The sequence below is a fragment of the Gorilla gorilla genome, chromosome 2 (assembly GCF_029281585.2).
Source record: "Gorilla gorilla gorilla isolate KB3781 chromosome 2, NHGRI_mGorGor1-v2.1_pri, whole genome shotgun sequence".
Taxonomy (NCBI): domain Eukaryota; kingdom Metazoa; phylum Chordata; class Mammalia; order Primates; family Hominidae; genus Gorilla; species Gorilla gorilla.
In genome coordinates, this window is record NC_086017.1 from 68860299 (window position 1) to 68880030 (window position 19732).

At 36.5% G+C, this 19732-nt stretch overlaps 1 protein-coding gene and 1 long non-coding RNA gene across 10 annotated transcripts in view; one reads left to right on the top strand and one right to left on the bottom strand.

The window, feature by feature from the left end:
- LOC134758059 (uncharacterized) overlaps positions 1-9099 on the top strand; it is a 196308-nt gene extending 187209 nt beyond the window's left edge. The window contains exon 3 of the long non-coding RNA XR_010132835.1: positions 7213-9099. This is a non-coding gene — a long non-coding RNA (uncharacterized lncRNA). The remainder of the gene's footprint in view (positions 1-7212) is intronic.
- CFAP20DC (CFAP20 domain containing) overlaps positions 1-19732 on the bottom strand; it is a 325501-nt gene that overhangs the window by 285400 nt on the left and 20369 nt on the right. The window lies entirely within an intron of this gene.

Below are 19732 nucleotides of genomic sequence, written 5' to 3' on the forward strand. Positions count from 1 at the left end.
AAAAGCATCAGGTAACCTATAAGGGAAAACCTATAAAGTTTCTAGCAGAAACTTTACAAGCCAGAAGGGATTGGGGTCTTATCTGTAGACTCCTTAAACAAAATAATAGCCAAGAATTTTGTATCTGGTGAAACTAAGCTTCATAAATGAAGGGGAGGATAAATCTTTTTCAGACAAACAAATGCTGAGAGAATTCACCACTACCAACCCAGTACTACAAGAAATGCTGAAAGGAGTTCTAAATCTTGAAACAAAACCCTGAAATACACCAAAATAGAACCTCCTTAAAGCATAAATCTCACAGGGCCTAGAAAACAGTAACAACGAAAAAAAACAAGGTCTTTAGGCAACAGCTAACATGACAAATAGAATAGTACCTCACATCTGAATACTAACATTGAATGTAACTTGCCTAAATGCTCCACTTAAAAGATGCAGAATGGCAGAATGAATACAAATCCACCAACCAAGTATCTGCTGTCTTCAAGAGACTTACCTAACACATAAGGACTCACATAAACTTTGGGTAAAGGTGTGGAAAGAGATATTCCATGTAAATGGAAACCAAAAGCAAGCAGGAGTAGCTATTCTTTTATCAGACAAAACAGACTCTAAAGCAACAACAGTAAAAAAAGGCAATAAGGGATATTACATAATGATAAAAGGATTAGTCCAACAGGAAAATATCACAATCCTAAATATATATGCACCTAATACTGAAGCTCCCAAATTCATACAACAATTACTACTAGGCCTAAGAAATGAGATAGATGACAACACAATAATAATGGGGGACTTTAATACTCCACTGACAACATTAGACAGGTCATCAAGACAGAAAGTCAACAAAGAAACAATGAACTTAAACTATACTATAGAACAAATGGATTTCACAGATATTTACAGAACATTTTACCCAACAAATGCAGGATATACATTCTGCTCATCAACACATGGAACATTCTCCAAGACAGACCATGTAATAGGCCACAAAACAAGTCTCAATACATTTAAGAAAATCACAATCTTTTTAAATAACCTCTCAGACCACAGTGGAATAAAACTGGAAATTAAACTCCAAAAGGAGCCTCAAAATGATACGAATAAATGGAAATAAAATAAGCTGCTATAGAATGATCTTTGGGTCAACAATAAAATCAAGATGGAAATGAAAAAATTCTTTCAACTGGACTATAATAGTGGCACAACTTCTCAAAACCTCTGGGATACAGCAAAAGTGGTCTTAAGAGAAAAGTTCGCAGCATTAAATGCCTGCATCAAAAAGTCTGAATGAGGCCAGGCATGGTGGCTCACGCCTGTAATCCCAGCACTCTGGAAGGCCAAGGCGGGAGAATCACTTGAGGTCAGTAGTTCAAAACCAGCCTGGCCAACATGGTGAAACCCTGTCTCTACTAAAAATACAAAAATTAGCTGGGCATAGTGGTGCATACCTGTAGTCCCAGCTACTCGGGAGGCTGAAGCAGTAGAACTGCTTGAACCTGGGAGATGGAGGTTGCAGTGAGTCGAGATTGCGCCACTGCACTCCAGCCTGGGCGACAGAGCAAGGTTCCATCTCAAAAAAAAAAAAAAAAAAAAAGTCTGAAAGAGCACAACAGAACAACAGACAATATATGTCACACCTCAAGGAACTAGAGAAACAAGAACAAATCAAACCCAAACTCAGCAGAAGGAACTAGAGAAAGAAGAACAAATCAAACCCAAACTCAGCAGAAGAAAAGAAATAACAAAGATCAGAGCAGAATTAAATGAAATGGAAACAAAAAAAATACGAAAGATAAGTCTCTTTGAAAAGATAAAATTGACAGACCATTAATGACATTAACCAAGAAAAGAAGAGAGAAGATCCAAATAAGCTCAATTAGAAATAAAACAGGAGATATTACAACCATAGTCATGGGTTAGAGTAAAAGCAGATGCAGATATGACCCAAATGGACAATTATTTGTTAGGTAATTGATGAAGATTATTTCATCACCAGCAGCATTTCTTTCACAGGGATACATTTAAGGAACAGGTAAATAATTAATTATGAATAATTAATCCTAGTACTCAATGAAAGGTGCAGAGAGTTTAAATTTATTTACTTGTTATAAAAACATACCAAAAAGCTTGAGTATTTACTCCTTTCCAGGCACTTGCTAAGACACTGGCGCTTCGAAATAAAGCATAGCTTATCTCTTCATAGAACTCACAGTCTATTAAGAAAGACAGACCTGTAACTATAAATTGACTGAATAAATGAAATCATAGAAGTATAAAAAGAATGTTATGAGAAGCACAGAAGATGAAGTAGTCATTAATTCAACTTGGAAGAGTCACGGAACGCCTTAAAGATAAATCAGTTTTGAAGAATGAGTGGGATTTCACAGATGGAGATGAAAAAAAGGGTACAGAAGTGAAAGGATACACAAGGATATGAAAGAATGACAGTATGTGATAGTTTCCGGATCCTACCAAGAGTCCAGTGGTTTTAGACAGCATAAGGCTGAGGAAATATGCTGAGAGAAAGGACTGAAGACTGGACAAGGCTATTGGAGCCAGAATGAAAAGACCTTCAATACCACAGTAAAGCTCATGGAAGGCTTTTAAGTAGGAAAATAATAAAATCAGATTTGCATTTTAGACATGTATTTCTAGAACTTATAAAACTGCATTATAATTTTTTACAAATTGGCCTCTTCCACCGGACTACAGGCACTTGAAGGGTAAGAAAACATAGCAATTGATCAAAGAAAAAGGAAGTGGAAATTAAAAAGAGAAATAAGACTTGAGAGATGAGATTAAGAAAATTATTTTTTTTCCCTGCAGTTGCGATTGTTATCACTAAAATTATTCACCAATACTGTTCTTACATTTGTATGTAATGTGGTTTATTAATATGGCAAGGCTGGTTCAATTTATTTCTACATAAGGACATAAGTAAAAGTTTAATTTTATAATTCTAAAGTAGACACTGTTTTAAAAGAACGCATAATTTCATGAAGACTTAGACATTAAATCATAAAAAGAAGTGTATCAGAGGAGAGAGCAACACACCAAAAGACAAAGGGCTAAAGGAGCAAATTAGCTGAGTCTGTCCCTTTTAAAATGCTCTCTTCGGAGTCCCAGCCATAGAATTCCACTTGCATTTCATCGAGCATTGCTAGGTTATGTGACCACGGCTAGCTACAAGGGCTCTAGGAAGGTGAGTCTATTTAGCTGGGCTCATTGCTGTCCTGACCAAAATTCTGTTCAAGAAAGAAGAGAAAAATGGAGGAGCGTTTGCCACAGGAAGTAACTTATAATCTTGTCCAACTTTTATGTTAGATTGTGATCCAACTACTAAGAGACACATGCTACTGAACACTCTTCTCTTTGGTAAGCAGTTCACTTATGTTATTAATGTAGGCTTAGATACATGTCTGCTACTTGAAAGGATGTTCCCAGCATCATATAATTGAAAAATAAATTTTAAACACAGATAGCAATTATGGAAGTTTACCTAAATTCATTACACACAGAAAGGCTTTTAGGAGTCACTACAAATTGTTTGCATTTTATCTATTACATATATCAATACCAGTGAAAGTATGCAGACTTCTGACAACTCCAAGTAGCAGAAGTACTAACACCTGCACATATTCAATATTCTAGATGCTTACCAGGAATAGTAGGATAAGCCAGTTGCTATTTTCTTCCCTGACCAAATATTTTCCAAATATTAAGCTATTTTTGTTATTGCAAAGAGGTAACAAAATTCACAGAACTAAGCATTTAACAATTGGCTACCATATTTATGACAGATGGCTACATGCACAATTACTAACAGTCTTCCTACTGTTTGAATATAAAAAACAAAAAAAACTACATAAATTACATGCTCAGTTGCCTTAGTTCTCATTTAACTTTAGGGAACAAGAATTAATTTGATCTAACTATTTTAAATATTTGCCAACAGGATGAATTCAATGACGTATGGAAGGATAATACTGAATTCACTGTCTTCTACTCCTTGCCACTAAACAATATATCAGCTTGCTTTTCTACTGAAATTGCATAAAACAGATAGGAGAGCTAATTTAAACAGTTGTTTGCACATTCAATATTTATAACCCAAATCTTGCATGACTGACTGCAAGCAGTGAGTTAGAAGGTTTAGCTCAGCTGCTGCCTAGAGTGATGGATGGCCTTGAAGAATTTCTTGTTCACTGACCAGATCAATCACATAACAAAATGGGAAAAAAAGATCAACCTTAAACTAGATTTCCAACATGTCCATCTGTATGCAAAACTGTTGCAGGAAGAAATGTATCATAAAACATAATGTGAAGCTACTTAAAAATAATAAAAATCCACCAGAGATGATGTAGAATGCAAATAAAAAAGATAAGGTGACTGGATAATGTTCTACTTTTTAACTAAATATTAACTGAAACTTTATGATATCTATAATCCAAATAGTGTTGTCAATTCATAGGGATATCAAGCTCAGACTCACAAGTAAAAAGAGGGTAACAGTTGAAAAGCCTGAATTTTTCTGACAGTACTTGCAGTTAAATTTTATTTAATCAAACTAAAAGGTAGTGTTGTGGTAATTATAATATGCTGCTGCCTTTAATTATCTCAATGGCTGTCAAAAAATGAGTCTGTTAAGGAGTTAACAGACATCTGATGTTTGAAGTGAGAGTAACTTATTTACTAATGGCTAACCCTCAATTATCTGCATTAATTGTGGAAGTCAGTAGTACTACATATGGTGGTAGTACTACATAATGGTGGAAGGCAGTAGTATTACATATGGACCATGGCTATATGTAGTACTACTCCTTAGTAGTATGCTTGACTGGTTTGTGAGGCTCCGTGGTGAGCATCTCCTCCCAGCTCCACATTCAGTGATGTCAGATTGGTAGCTTGAAAGCAGCCATGGTGGGAGTATTTACACCACAGAAACTAGCAAGTACTAAGTAAGCATCAGGACCCTCAATACTCCATCACCACCCCAGAGACAAGTGTTAAACATTTACCAGTACAGAACATTTTGCGAGCTCATTTCTGAGGTTAGGATGTGGATGGAGTAGTGACAATGAAGGGACTAAGGGCTGGAGAGCCTAAGGTTGAGTTCTTGCTGAGCAGGTGCAGGAGGGGGCAGGCTTGGACCCTGAATAATCCTGCAGGTGCCTTGGGTGTCTAAAGATGTCTGTAATTAGCAGCCAGGATGATAGAACTAGCATTTACCATTTCCTGTGGCCCTCAGGCACCCACTTTCTCTTCTTGAGTAAGTTTACTCCCACAGGAGTAGAAGTGAGAGAAGGAAGAGAAGCAGCTGGAGAGTGGTAAGAAATGAGAAGGAAAGGAAGAAGGAAAAGAAAAATTAGGAAGAAGAATAAAAGAAGTAAAAGGCAAAGGGCAAGAATAAAGATAGATGGAAGGGAAGAGAGGACAAAGAGAAGAAAAACGAGAGGAAGAGGGAAAAGGATGAGGGAGAAAAGGAAGAGAAAGAAGAAACAAAATGGCAGAAAAGGGGAGAAAGAAAAAGGAAGAGGAAAAGAAGGAAAGAGGAAGGAGGAGGGTTGGAGGGTGGAGGAGGAAGAAGGGCTATAGGCCCCTAGAAACAGCATATCTAATCCTCTAGTTTATTCACATTTACATCACTTTAGGAATTAGTTGTGTTCCTGAATGTCTTTCATAAAAGTACATATACAGTCTTAGAACGAGGCCTCACAGACATCCAGACTTCTTTCCATAAGATGGCAAATTTCTAAAAAATGCCAGACACATGGTGGTCTGTTCTCAAGGCTAAACAAAAGAGATGGAGGCTTTAGAGCTGGGGACAACAACCTTTCTGCTGTTAAGTCTGTTTTACTCTTTAGAAGCCTGAGGTTGGGATTCTCTTTTGAAGCAATGGGCGAGGAACATATGGCCACATTTCCATATCTAAGCAGTACCAATGGATGCCCAGGCTGGGACAAAATGCTGGGAAGAAGCCAGATCCTGGGTTCTGGCTACCTTGTGGGTTTTTGGGAATTCCCTACGTGAGTGGTTCTTAAACTTCAAGTGTATCAGAATCACCTGAATGACCTGCTAAAAATATGGATTGCTGAGAGATAGCTAAGATATGGAATCAACTTAAGTGTACATCAATGAATGAATGAATAAAGAAAATGTGGTATATATACACAATGGAATAATATCCAGCCATAAAAGGGATGAAATCCTGTCATTGGCAGCAACATGGATGAGGCTGGAGGATATTATGTTAAGTGAACTAAGTCAGACATTATGTTAAGTGAACTAAGTGACAACAGAAAGATGTTGTCACTCATATGTGAGGACCAACAAAAAATCTGAGCTCATGGAAACAGAGAGTAGAATTTTGGGTATGAGAGGATGGGAAGGGTATGGGGAGCAGTTGGTTAACAGATACAAAACTACAGCTAGATAGGAGAAATGAGTTTTGGTGTTTTGTGGCACTGTAGGGTGAAGACAATTAATTGTAATTTATTGTATATTTTAAAAAAGCTAGAAGAGAGGATTGTGAATGTTTATTATACAAAGAAATAACAAATGAGGTGATGAGTGTTAATTACTGTAATCATTACACATTGTATATACACATTGAAATACAGGTATATGGAATCTGCATCCCATACGTATGTACAATTGTTACTTGTTAACTAAAAAGGTTTAAAAAAAGTTTTTTAACCCACAGATTGCTGGGTCATCTCCAGAGTTTCTCTCAGTAGGTCTGGGGTGGGGCCTGAGAATTTGGAGTTCTAACAAGTTCCAAGGTTGCCAATGTCACTCATGCAGGAACTACACTTTAAGAACTACTGCCTTAATAAAACAACAACAACAGAAAACATCCTGGAAGTGCTTATAATCCAATTCTTAAGATCTTATTAGTTAGCATCTTAGCAAGAATGCAAATGAGAGAAACATAGGCTAATGATGAAGAGAGGGGTCCTGAAAGGGAAGAAGAAAGGCATCACAAACCAATGTTTCCTATTTACAATTATGCCCTCAGCTGCTGTGGCATCCACAAATGTCTCTCTAGTAGCCAACTCTGGAGTCTCTTCCTGACTTACCCTCTGAAATCTTCTCTTTACCCACAGGGCTAGGTCTTCTAAAACCATGTTTACACTAATGAGCACAACTGAACTGAATAGGGGTAAATGCCTGATCCAAACTAACACAATCATATTCTCCCTCTAGGAATTTTGAAATTGCCTGGTGGACTAGAAATGAAGCAAAACACAGAAAAATCTGAGATGAAAGATGGAGAGTGCTTAAGGGTTTCTAGTACTGGCTTCCATGCCCAGCTGCATCACTGCCCCTTGAGCTTCCTGTGACATCCCAACAAACTTGCGCTTAAAGCTCCCGCTGTGCTTTAATTCACTCCAGTTGATGTGGTGAACAGAAATGAGTCCAAATGACACTAGTCCCACCCCACAACTTTCGCAACTTTACTGCTAAAAATTAACTCAAGTGCCTTTTGGCAAATGGAATACACACTGCTGATTCTGATATTGTAATCTTTAGTGACCTATGACATGGTTCCATCACCGAGCTGAGGAGAAACAAACAAAACAAAAAACCCTACATCCATTTTTTGGTTGTTGTTGGATACCAGAAAAGTCTCATACATCCTCCTTACAATTTTTTAAATTCCAGGTGAAACAGCTATTACTGTTTACTTGTGAGAGTATCAGTTAGGACTCTTTTATGTCAAAAGTTAATAGAAAATCCAACTTGAGCTAGTTCACCTAAATGGAATGCTCACATTATTGGAAACCACAGAGGTAGGGAAGGCTTCAGGAATGATTGATTTGGCAGCTCAAAGCTGTCATCAATGACCCAATTTCTTTGTTTCTCCCTTTCTGCCATCTGGTGTCAGCTCTGTCCTCATGGTCACAGGACGGGTGCCAGCTACAAACAGAGTGCAGCCCAGTCTAGCATCCCAAACAAGAGTCATAAAAGTCACTCAATTGGCCCAGCATAGGTCAGATTCCCATTCCTAAAAGAATAATGTGGCTAAATAAATGAAATGCACTAATTGACCTATCAATCAAAGCCCACTCCAGGGGCTAGACTGTGATCCATTTTACTAGACACACATAGGCTGCACTGGCCAGGGGAGATACCCAAACAAAGATCAGATAATTTTTGGAAGAGAAACATGTGGCAAAGTATGCTAGGTAGACAACTAATAAATGTCTACCACACTTGGTTCTTCCATGTGTTACTAGAAAATAACTTTAAAATTCCACTTTATTTTGTAACCATTACAGTAATAATTAGTTCAGGCAAGAATCATCATGCTAAACAGGTGAATGAGAGCTTAATGAGGAAGAAGATATTTATAAAGTCTCAAATTATATCCCCACAAATGACTCAACTAATATTAAAGTAAAAACATAGTAACTTTACTATGAGAAAACCTGGTAGAGACCACCTTAACCAAGTGATTGAAGTTAACATCAGCTGTAAACATCATAAGTCTCCTGATAAACTGCACTGAGAAGGACACAACATCACTTTATAGTACATTTCGCCAAAGATGCATAACATGAATCTAATCCTAAGAAAACATCAGACAAACTCAATTAAGGGGCATTCTACAAAATAACTGACCTGTACTTTTCAGCAGTGTCATTGATGTGAAAGACACAGAAAGGCTGAGGAAACATTACAAATTAATGGAGACAAGTGAAAACTAAAGGTAGTGTGTAATTCTGGATCAAAAACATAATTGCTATGAAGGACAGTATGTCTATACCATAGATAGTAGTACTGCATCAATGTTAAATGGTTTTGAATATTGTACTGTGGTCATGTAGTGAATGTCTTTGTCCTTAGTAAATATATACTGAAGTGTTTAATAAAGGAGTATGAAGTGTGCAACATACTCTCAAATAGCTTGAGGAAAAAAATGTGTATACACACACACACACAATCACACACATACAGAAAAACTGTAAAGGCAAATGTGGCAAAATGTTAATAATTGGTGAATATGCGTGAAAGGTATATGGTAGTTCTTTGTACTATTTTTGTAACTTTTCTTTAAGTTTGAAATTACTTCAAAATAAAAAGTTTTTTAAAAAATTAACTTTAGATTGCATGACCCTATAACTTGTCTCAAACCATAAGTGTTATTTTACACTGCATGCCACTTAAGTTTTGTAAGAGCGAAAAAGCTGAAAACAAATAATCAAGTTTTAACTTATTTATGTATAGAACAAGAATAATCAGAATAAATTCGTTATTCTGGTGGAGGCAGTTGTGTCTTGGCTAAGCCTGGTTGTTTCCTTTTCTCCTGAGCATACAACCAGACTACATTTCCTAGCCCGCAATGCTGTTACAGGTGACGCACGAGTTCTGGCCAGGGGAACATGATCCCAAACATCCTCCCAAGTGATTCTCCAGGCTCTCTCTTCCCTTGTTTGTTGAGGGATGTGGAAGATCCAGCAGAAGACTATGCAGCCCTAGATTAGAAGATGAAAGCAGCCTAGGTCCCCCTAAATGACCCTGCAGGACAGAGCTCCTATCGTTGGCCTGCAATGAATTGTAATATGAACAAGAAATGAAGCTTTACTGTGTTAAGTAAGCCACTGGGATTTGGGGATTATCTGTTAGAGCAGTTAGCCCACCTGACTGATATAACTACCTAATTTATAAAACAGATTAGCAGAATGGTGACACTTTCAAAATGTACTGAGGATGTCATGTATTTGCTTTTAGTGTATACTTTAAGATAGCAGTTTTCAAAATGTGGTTAAGGGATTCTTGATTCTCAAAGGGTAGTCTGGGCATAGCTAAGGGTCTGCAAGATCCCTTCAGGAACTCAGTGAAGTCAAAACCATTTTCATAACAATACTAACATGTTATTTGTTTTTCACTCTCACTGTCTCACAGCATATAGTAGAGTTTTTTAAAAGGTAACGTGATGTATTATATCACAACAGATTGAATTAGAGGCAGACAGGAAAATCTACCTGTCTTCTATAATATTTAGCCAGAGATTAAAAAGATTTGCAAAAATGTAAAATAATGCCACCCTTCACTAAATTATTTTTGTAAGTATAATTTTGGAAAACATAGATATTTTATGTATATGTTTTTATAGGTATTTATGCTAACATGACATGGATTTATTATTATTTCTAAATAATAAACACGTTTTAAATCACTCAGTGTTAATTTCCAACATGGTAAATATTGAGCTACAACCCACATAAAGAAAAGCTCTTTTGGGCTCTCAATGCTTATTAAGAGTGTGGAGGGATCCTGATCCCAAAGAGTTGAGAATTCTGTTTGTTTTACAATAAAGTATGAGTATATCTTATAGACATAACATTTTAAATAAAATAAACCCGTATTACCAATGCATAAGAGATAAGGATAGGAGGGTCCTCACTTGACTCATTTACTCAAAAGCCACAGGATCTAGAACACAATAGGTGCTCATATATATTTGTTAAATTAATAAATTGTGTAATAGTGGTAATATCCACTTTTAACAGTGCTGTGATAATTGCATGAAATAATGTGTGTGTGTGTGTGTCTGTGTTTATAGTAGGTTATCACTGTTCACAATTATTTGCTATCTCCCTTTTTTTTTTTACATAGGAGATTGAATACATCTCTGCCCTGTTGATTCTAGGCTTGGCCATGTTAACTGGGCTGGCCAATGAATGCAAGTAGAAGTAACATGTGCCACACACATATGAGGAGAAGCTTTAAACTCAATTGTGTGGTTCTGGTGAGACTCTTGCTCTTCTGCTCTCACCTTATGGACAGTATGTCCCAAATAGGGGCTGTTTGTTCTATCCACGTTCTGGAACGAGAAGACACAGACCAGATACATAGTCACCCTATAGATAAAGCAGAGCTTCATCCTACCTGTAGCTCTCAGGTAATGTGAGACAGCTATGTATGAAATTTTGTAAACCATCTTAGCAAACCTGGCAAATACAGCTTTATATTTGTGACCCCAAACATCTTCCCATGTGTTCCTCCAGGCTCTCTCTTCTTTTGCTTGCTGACCAGATATAGAGGATCCAGTAGAGGACTCTAAGGCCCTAGATGGAAGATGGAAACAGTCCAGGTTCCTTGGCCTAATGTATTATAGATGTTCAATAAACCCAACCATTCTAATCAGTGTTATTATTTAGCTAGAGAAACACTAAAGAACTGTAGCTTAGTGCTTAAATGACTGCACAGTGCATCTAAATTAAGACAATTTAGATAGTATCATTAAGATAACCTTAGGATTCCAGGTAAATAAAGTACATGACCTAGGACAAGAGTGGCATCAAAGTATAATAGATCTGACTATAATGAAAAATTTCAGCAACGATTTACCCATGAATGCCAGTAGAGGGGCTCAGGAATATCTGTAGAAGTCACTGGCAGGTGACTGAGAGAAAAATAAGTTCTAAGGTGACTGTCAAGTGTCTATAATTAAAGAGCAGTGGAGTGGGTGTATCAGTCCATCTGCCCACCCTGCCTACACTGCCTTCTTAGGGAATCTCCTCCAGCTTACAACCTCTAAAATTGAAAACAGCTTTAGAGTACTTAGCTTAAAGCCAATGATTGGCCAAGGACCAATCCTGATTATTATTTCAAATCTCTGAATCAGCAGCTACACAGATTGAACCTGGTCACACAATGATGAGATAGAGTGATGTACTGGCAGCCATTATTGTCCATATGCACAATGGTAAGCAATCAGAAAAAGCTGGTATACAGAACGAAACAGAAGAACTGAGCAGCAGACTTACAAACAAAATCAGAGATGAGAGTAGCTGCGAGGAAGAGAGAGACAGAGAGAGAGAGAGACCTGTTGACAACTCTCACCTCCCACGAGGGCTGGACCAACTTTTGCAGTTGGGTTCCTTAAGATCTCTCCATGTTCTTCGAGTACATATCTTTTTACTTGAAATAATATAAATAGATTTCTGACCTTAACAATCAAATGATCATTAAAATAAGTTGCTTTGTTTTTTGCCTTGCTAATCCTGACCCAAGCAAAGAATCTGACTTATTTCTGTTGATTTTTGAAGGGGAGGAATGGGAGAGAAGTAGAAACCTGAGGTATCATAACAGAACTGATCTTCTGCATTTGAGAGTCCAAAGTATTAGCAGAAATAAATTCATTTTTTAAAAGTGTCAGAAATCATGACTATGAAATCATAATACATGTTCACCTTTTTGCAACTCAAGCACTAAAAGGCAGCAAAGATATAAAGAATAGAGGCTAGAGAGTCAGAAGTCCAGAGCTTTAGTCCTCGTTTTGCCACTAAGAAACTGCATCCTGAGAGATGTCATACCCCTTTTCTGGGCTTCAGGATTTTTCCTAAAAAAAAAACAGGGAATTGGATAAGATTTGTAGATGCTCTATAATAGAGAATTGAGCTGCCAAAGCTTTTTAAAAGTTTATGCTAACACATTAGTTTCTAAATACAGTGAATTTGTATATTTATTTCAAATCATTGCTTGTAGCATATCAATAATCATATACGGTTTTAAATAATGCTAAGAGATAGTTTACTTGCCAAGTTATAGATCAATGGCATTTAACCTTAGAAAAAAGAGAATGGTAATGTCTATGTACATGAAACAGAAAGGTTGTTCCTACTTACTGCTAATAAATGCAACCAATCACCTACTATACTGAGAATTTCACATTACTGTCATTGTTTGAAATAGTTTATTATAATATCTTTTAAATAAGAAATGACATAAAACAAAGATCACTAATGTGTTCTAATAAACAAGGGCAGATGACTTCGTTTTATTAAAGTTGTCCTTGGGGAGTTCTATTATAGGCTTATACTCAAACTCGGAGTTTTTATCTAAGAGCCAACTGTGGTGTTCCATAGCTTTAGTATGGCCTTGAAAACATTTACTTGAATATATTTCAAGAAATACATGACCATTTCAAGAAAATTCACTCATTACCTAAATTCTCCTGCCTTTACATATTCTTTAATATAGTTACCATCCTGCCAGTAGAGGTGTGGTGGAGAGAAATGCACTTCATACATGGCAGAGCAAATTAAAAGGTTAAATTAAGGCCCAGTTATTAGTATTCCAGGAACTAAGAGTTGAGAAAAGGAAAGCAGAACACTTTCTTAGTCCTGTTCACCTGCTTTCTAATCTCTTGTTTTTTTTTTTTTTCCTGTCTTTTTCTAATCAAAGAACAACACCGACAGTATATCAACACATTTCAGTACAATACAAAATAACAAGCACTACTGAGGACCAACCATGCACAGAGAATTCTTCTAGGTGCCGTACGGACTACACTGATGACAAGATGTAGTCCCTGCCCTCAAAGTAATCATGTACACAATTATGAGAACACCGAGGAAACAGAGATGTTACTACAACTGGAGGATATGGGAAGTATTTATGAAAGATAATGCATTTGAGTTTGACCTTAAAGAACGATTAGGGTTCAAAAAGTGGAGAGATGGGATTAGGTTGGATGAAAAACTTGAGCCAAAAGCTGAGAGCTTGTAAGGTGCTCAGCAACCAAGGTGGCTATGGCAAGGAGGAGGAGTGGAATGAATTATGGAGAGAGAGGTGCCTTAGATCAGATCCAGAAGCCTAGGGTGCCAGTGACCACCAACTTTGTGGGGCAACTGGATAAAGCAGCTTGGGCTGCAGGAAATCCTAATTTTTTTCCTACGGACTCGGGCTAAGACCAAAATCTAAAACTTAAAATTCAAATACTGATCATTTAAAAAGTAAAAACAAATGTTAGAGTACCTCGAAACACAGAATTTAAATGTGGTTGAAAACTGCAACATCAGCTTTATTTGACTATGTATTATTACCCAGTTTTAAAAACAAGGTTGAACCATATCAGTGGATTTCAACCTTATGAGGGAGCAATGGCATCCTCTATTTTACATAAAACATATAAACATTTTCATCCCAAAATGTACATAAGATTGAAAAAAGGGAGGATGAATTCTTTTGTTTGAAGTAACAGAGGGGATTCAGAAGTGTCTAAAAAGCAATGGATTGGATGATTTTTAATTATCTAACTCCAGCTAGCTCCAAAACTCCTTTTCTATGAATGGAAATTCTAAATGTATTACTACCTTGCCAATTTTAGGCCACCCATATCTTCATTCTGTCTCCCAAAAGAAGTATACCACAGAACAAACTGAAGCCAAATTAAAGGGAGTCTAATAATGCGAAGAATTAGAAAACTACTGAAAGAAGGAAATTAACATTTACTGATCATGTACTACCATGGCAGGTACTATACTGTAACCAATCTAAAGTCCAATGAAATCTACTGATGTCTATTGTAATATCTGGGCAATGTCTTTTACAAACGGGGCTTAGAAATGGAAAGTTCAACAGCAGCCTCATTGGGATCTAATTGCTCTGGCCCCTCAAGATCTCATGGTCTATTTGGAGGTGGAGAGTTGGTTGTTGAGATGTCTAAATAATAAGACCATTATGTAATAAATGCCATTAACAGACATGTGTAAGTGTTATTGTAAGATATATTTGTAATTTACTACATGTATGCCATTCTATCAGTCATTTCTATGAATCCAAAGAGTCTGAGATATTTTTACATCCAAATCAGAAACTTCACAATTTATGAGAAAAAAAAATACAGAAATGAGGAACCCTAGAGACACCAGCCCTTCCCAAAGGGGGATTCTTCTTGTATTTACAACTAGCCAACTTATCAAAGCCAAATGCCAAATGACTTCATAAGATTCCATGATATACTTGAATTGCTAACAATAAATTTAATTAACTACCAGAATACAAATGAGATACAGTGAAAGGGAAGAACCAAACCAGAGGAGACATTTCTCTTGACCAAAGGAAAAAAAAAGTGAGCTACATATCACGGGATCAAAGAAACATATCTACTTGGCACTGCCATATCAAAAAAGGGAGTGCATTTGGAGGATCTGTGATTTGCTGTGAATTGTCTTCAATCATCACTGTTAGTGAAGGCAAACAGGGGCAGTGGAAAATGAGAAAGCCCTGTTTATTATGCCTTAGTTCACTGGAAGTCTATCTGTTATATCTGTTTTTCCCAGGTCCTGCTTCTTCACAGTTGAACATTTCTATCTATGGTTCTACTTTGGTCTGGTCACTTGTAACTCCCTTCATACCAGAACTCTGATGCCAGGACTTCCTGCAGTTGTCTTTTAAATAAATAACCAGCATCCATACCAAAACAACAGCAATCACTTTTTTCTTCATGTTTATGCCCATCATTTCTTTCCAGATAGAGAACTTGCATAAGTCAATAGTCAAGGAGGCTCCCAAGGAAAAGCTGCATCTGTCTTTAGGGACAAGTAGCATGAAAGTAGACAGGCTCCATCTGTCTTTAGGGACAAGTAGCATGAAAATTTCACAAGGAAAGCAGACATGCCCAATTTGTCTCGAAATGTTTCACAAGAACAATTTAAAAATTAAACAGTAATGTACTCTTATCTATATTTAAAGAATATAAAACTTATAAATTAAAATATACTGTGCACTTAGAACTTGGCATTATTGAATTTAACCCTCTTAACTACCCAAAAAACACATATAATATCAGCCCCATTGTACAGATGAGGCTTTGACATACAAAGGTGTTCAGAAACTTGTCCCAGGTCACCATGCTAATAAGTGGTAGAGCCAGTAACTCCCTAGTCTATAATCTGTCCCATCACAGGACCCTGACTTGTGCCCTGATAATTGATATGGCAATCATTTAACTGCACAGTGGTTTAACAAATGTATGGCCTTTTATTATTTTGTTTTACATAGTAAAAACACTTCCAAATATTTGTATATGTGCATTTTTTCTTTTCTTTTCTTTTAGCTTTGAACATGCATCTAGTTTGTTTAAAGAATATTGTAAAAATAATTTAGAAAAGTAAAATGAACCAAACTAAGAAACAGTAAAAAAAAACTTTTCATAAACATATGTTTAATAGATAAAGGATATGCAGCTGATTTATATACCTACCACATATGTTATCAAAAACTTCCACATAAAACCTATTTTAAGGCATGCAAATTTAATATATTAAGAAAGTCAGTATGCAAAGTATCTTCAAGTGCTCTCTTCACTAATGCGTGTAACAAAATATACTGATTATGCAAGTACATTTAATTTGACATAATTAAAATAATGAGATTTAAATACTGATTTTTTAAAAAGAAAAAATAGAAATTGAAATTAGCCACGAGATGCGTTCAAAATATTAATGAAATGTTATTACCACTTTAGTGTACAATACTTCTAGTTTAAAAAAGAGCTGCTACTGGCCATTGTTGTCTAGTTCTCAACACACAGTTTAGAGATGTATTCCCTTGGTGACATAAAAGATTTCACTGGATAACATAATAATTCTTTGCATTTGGTTAACATCTCTTTTACAAATAACTTAAAAAGCTACAAAGCAACCACTATTTTCTTTAAAGGAAGGCAATGAATGACCAAAAAGATAAGAAAGCAAATTTTCCACAAGAAGAGTTGTGCATAGTTACATGGATACAATCTCAAAAGCTGTCACTAATGTCATCGTGACCTAAAGATATCAAATTTAGGTATGCTCTCAACTCCAGTGGCTTTAAAGAGGCTGAGGAAGACCGATGACATATGAAAAGATCAGGTCTGCAGCTGTGAGGCCATATTCACTTTACTTAGTTTAAAGTTTCAAAGGAGCCTACTGTCTCTAACGTCACTGAAGAAGGAAAGGTAGGAGCAAAATTCAATAGGGTAGAAGACTCTGAAACTTCTATTAGATTTATTTTCTGACCTCTGTCTAGCTCACTAGTAACAGTACGGAAAAACTAACATAAGAGTAACTTTCATTAAATTGGCTTGAGGCTAAAGCTTTGTTTGGAAGCATGTCCAATTTTCCATATTATAGAAATGAAAAAGGAAGCTTTGAGATCTACATGGACCTAAACTCCCTAAAATTCTTAGAAAAAGACCAATGTCTTCAATTAACTCCAGCCATTAAAATAAAAGAGTTAGCATTACCATTTACTGTGAGGAAATGGAAACACCAAATTAAAGTGTTGAGTCCACAGCCACACAACTAGGAAGCAGAGCAAAAGGAAAAGACAAAAACTCTGGAATGAGCATCATAAATTCTGTATTGAATTCCAGGTTAAAATCATCAAACTCCATTCAGATACAATTTCAAATTCAGAATACTGCTATGCAAGGATCACAAAGGATCAGTTAAAATTTGTAAGGATGAGGTACACTTTTAGGGTTTTTTTTCTTTTTTAAAGAATTTAACTTTTGCTTTCAACCTTTATCAGATTCCAAATGCAAGTAGTACTTCAAACAGCTAAGGGCTCAACACATGAAAGCTTGTACATAGCAATAATCTCCATGACCCAAGGGCTAAGAATCCTAACCTCTCCAAACAGCACATGATGCACACCAGAGGGTCTCAGTGTTTTCAACCCATTTATTGAAAAAGCACTCGCTGAGCTGCATGAAAATGAGAAAAATAACATCAGTTCACTAGAGGCACAACAGTACAAAATGTCTATCAAAATTCATTGAGATAATGACAAAATCAGGATAGAAAAAGGAATTAATGCAGCTCAACAATATTCAGAAGATGAATACAATTCCTGTCAAAAATATAATATCCCAAAATCATTTAGTGTGATTGGCAGCATCAAATAGAGGAAAATGAACTTCTATTTCAAGATGCAGTTGCTTCTTTTCTAAGAGCTCAGGTTTGTAGTGCTCCTCCTGTGCACCAGATGTCTGCCCCCAGGCTCTGAAACACCTAGCAAACCACACAGGGAAGCCACAGGCCTCCCAATGCCTTGATGATGCAGTTTGGAAGGTACCAAAAATAAAATAAATTTTAAAACCTGTTGTTTTACCTTCAAGTGAAACCGTTAGACACAGTTACACTAAAATATTTTGGAAAAGAAAACTGCAACTAATATTATGAAATAAGCAAGTCAAGATGATTTTTGTAAAAAGCAAGTAGGTCTTTTGTGGGTTGACACCTCGACCCTGAAAATGAGAGAATTCTGTTACTTCACTGCTCATCATTCTATGTGTTAGTACAGTAAACACTCCCTTTGCTCCATATGCAAAATGTAATGTGCTTAGATAATTGCTGGTCAGGTCATGAAGTTCTGAAACAACCTTATCCACAGGCGTATGATCCTGAATAATACAATTTTTGATCTTAAAGAAAAAAGAAGAATCAATAAAGAAGAGTTAAAGTTGTTTCTTAGTTTTCATTTAAAAAAGTCTAAAATGAATTCATCACATTTGGGATGCAAAATGCTAAAACAAAATAAAGATTTCAGTAAAGTCCTTCCTTTAATTCGCAGGCATTTAGCTCTTATAAAGGTAAAGATAGAAATATCTCAGCATGAAAGAAAGACCTTTCCTTCCTGAAACTCTGCAGACAAAACTGTCTTATGAGAAGCCCCTTGAGAAGATATAAAAGGCTTAGCTCTTTCAACTTATATCAAAATTCAAATAAAATATTTACTATATATCTACTACTTATGCATATATGTATAGTCAAATAGAAAAATAACAATATTTACAAGTAAAGCAGCATGGCAAGGGGGTAGAGAGCATAGGTTCTAGATTCAGGCTACATGTTTGAATCTTAGCTCTAAGAGTTAGTAGCTGGCAAGTTCCTTATCCTTTCTAGGTTTCAGTTCCCTCAAATAATAAAACAGAGGTAATAATTATGCCTACCATCCAGGCTAATTCTGAGGATTAATTGAGCTAAAACAAAGTGCTTAGAACAATGCTGATGTCATAAGTGCTTAATGTTGGCCATTATTATTACTTTACATTAGCTTTCTCATTTAATGCTTACGACAGACCTGTGAGGTAAGTATTATTACTCTCACCCATAGGGTGAGGCAGGTTCAGTAATTTGACCAAAGTCCCACAGAGGTAAAGCAGAATTTGCCTACAGATCTGTCCAGTTCCCAGCCTATAATCTTACTTCCCCCTAATACTTCATACGTTCCCCACAGATCTTGCTCTTATGTTATCATAACATTCATCAAGATATATTTAAATTTCCTTTTAAATGGATCTTTCACTCACAGAGTAACCTCTGAAGACAGAGACTGGGTGCTGCTTCTCCCTTCATTCATTAGTCCACCCATCCTTCTGCCCGTATGTTCGTATTTCAGAGCCTATTACGTGTCATGCCTTGTGCTGGGCGCTGGGATATCAAGCTGAATAGAACAGGCTCCACGTCTTCATGAAACTTGAAGTCCACCCAAAAAGACACATAATTAAATAAACATATAATAATTATAAACTGTTACAGTTGTAATGAAGGAAAAGAAAGGGGTACTAGAAAAAGCATAAGAGATGAACCTCATTCAGTTGGGGGAAAATCATAAAAGGGCTTTCTGAAGAAGTGACACTTAAGCTGAGATGAGGAGTTAGCCAGGCAAAGAGATGGGGACAGAAACCACTGTGCACAGGACCCTAAGAAGAGACTTCACCTGGTGCGTGAGGAAGCAAAGAAGCAGGTTGGCAGCCAAATTGTGAGCTCCCAGCAGAGTGAGTGCTATGAGATGAGAAGGGAGAGGTGAGACCAGAACACCCAGGAGTACTGTGAATTGGGAGTTTATCCTCAGTTCAATGGGAACTTCAGTCGGTTATAAGAAAGACCACTCTACTGCAGTCTGGAGACTAGAATGAAAGAGGACAAGAGAAGAAGCTGGA